This window comes from Frankliniella occidentalis, unplaced genomic scaffold (assembly GCF_000697945.3).
Source record: "Frankliniella occidentalis isolate FOCC.00 unplaced genomic scaffold, Focc_3.1 Scaffold2632, whole genome shotgun sequence".
Lineage (NCBI taxonomy): Eukaryota > Metazoa > Arthropoda > Insecta > Thysanoptera > Thripidae > Frankliniella > Frankliniella occidentalis.
In genome coordinates this window covers 13,444-15,319 of record NW_026269712.1, presented here as the reverse complement: position 1 = coordinate 15,319, position 1,876 = coordinate 13,444, and the positions used below count along the sequence as shown (strand labels likewise).

Below are 1,876 nucleotides of genomic sequence, written 5' to 3'. Positions count from 1 at the left end.
CCGCGTCCACCGCCACTCCCAACTCATGAATCTCATGTTCACAAAGGCGCGCATTAATTAAGACGAGTCGGTGCATATTTCAGGCAGAGTACCAGGTAGTGAGGGTGTCTGGCCGCGCGGCTGGTGTGGGAACGAGGAAGAAGGGGCAAAGGAGGGGGGAGGCTAACGCCTGGGGCGCAACAGCTGTCAGGGGGGAGGGGGAGCAGGGGGTTATGGGCCACGAGCCACGGCGGCGCGGGGCGGCCGGGCTGTGGGGCACCGTGGGGCACCCCGTGGATCCCAGGCCCCAGCCCCGGGCGCCGCCCGCGGCCGCCCCGCCCGGCGCAGCCCCAGAGGCAGGGACCAGCTCGCCGAGCTCGACCAGTCTCCGGGGAACCAGGCTCAGGGGAACAGGTCGGCCGGTCGGCTCCAAGCGCAGCGCCAGCGCCTCTAGGCGAGAGCAGGCGAGCGCCCTTTCCTAGGTGAGGGGGCGGTGCGCCGCGTGCGGTGCCGCGTGTGTGTGCGTGCGTGTAGGTGGGTGCGTGTGTGTGGGCGTGTTAGAGCTGCCTCGTGTATTGTAGGAGAAAACAATCCAGGAGTTTTTACGGAGCATATCCATGTAATTGTACTGTGTTGTGTATCCGGTCTATCATCGGGTGTGATTCGAAACCATCTCAAGTCAATACTACAAGTTTGTTGATTTGTTTGTGATTATTTTTGTTTTGTGGTTTGTACTTCGTGTCTTCTTTGGCTGCACGCGTGAGTGTATTCGGGCACAGCCAGCCGTGGGCGGGTCTCGACGGCCTCGGGCTAGATAAGGGTCGTCCACATGGGGGTGGGAGGTGGGAGGGTGAGCGATAAGGACTCGAGGCCACCATCCTGCTGCACCCTGGTGGGTCCTGCAGCCCACCTGTTGCGACGCGCTGACAGCGTTAGCCGAGCACTGCATGACCACGCCGAGCGAACCTCGAACAACGGACTGACATCAACGATAGGATCGATTATTCTTATTCGATCCCCTTGTTTGCTTGCCCACCTCTAACCCTAACTAAGTGCGCATTTGGCACGAAATTTCTGCAACCAATATCACAGTTGAGGCGATGGACGGAGTGGTATTTTGTCCCTAGACGTTTCCTGTCTGCTACTTCTACGTTTGGTTTCGAGAAAAGATTCATTTCTCCCCGTCGCGTAGGGTTCCCTACGGTTCCCTCGCCAGTCCGAGCGTGGGGCCCGCGTTTAAAACCCGGGCGGCGAGGCGTGACGAGGCGGAGGGGAGGGGGATGTTTTACAGCGGGCTGACTTCGTGTCATTAGGGCGCCTCGTCCATTTCGACGTTTCGTCGGGCCACACAAAGCTCTCTCGTTCTCTCTCGCTCTCCTCCGCCAGCGCAGCAGTAGAGAGCAACAAAGACAGAAAAGAGGCCGGCCAGACGCCTAGGCGGGCCTAGGCCAGCTAGACGTCTTATTTTAGTTCTTTCGTGCCGAGCGCCGCCCGCGCCGCCGCGCCACGCCGGGCCTGGTCGCGTTCACGCCGCGGGTAGTCCCGCTCAATGGTGCGAAGTTATTGAAGTGCGACAAGGGGACCGCAGGGGTTGCGTCACCGAGATCTTCACTTTGAGCTCCCCGGCCGCCTTGCCCGGGGGCCTCACTTTGAGCCTTCGCTTTGAGACGCCCCGCCACCCTCTCACCTGGCCCTGCCCCGGCCTGCCCGGGCCCCACAGGTGGCACTTCGCACGGCTGGTGGGCGTCAAATCGCGAGGCGAATGCATCGGTAAAGCTATTCATAGCGTGACGGTTGGATTGCGGAAAGAGGAAAGGGGAGAGAGAGAGAGGGAGATGTGGAGGTATGGGTGGGGGGTATTGGGGGTGCGAAAGAGAGAGAGAGAGAGAGAGGGGGG

The 1,876-nt window shown here is 61.1% G+C and overlaps 1 protein-coding gene across 6 annotated transcripts in view; it reads left to right on the top strand.

Moving 5' to 3' along the window:
• Window positions 1-268: 268 nt before the first annotated feature.
• Window positions 269-1,876, top strand: part of LOC113216400 (titin) — a 14,635-nt gene continuing 13,027 nt past the window's right edge. For 3 of the 6 annotated variants that reach the window (XM_052276355.1, XM_026436148.2, XM_052276353.1), the window contains exon 1: window positions 271-461. The gene's annotated coding sequence lies outside the window, so the exon portion shown is untranslated. Of the gene's footprint in view, window positions 462-1,876 lie in introns of all 6 variants that reach the window. The other 3 variants (XM_052276351.1, XM_052276350.1, XM_052276352.1) reach the window with 2 other exon arrangements.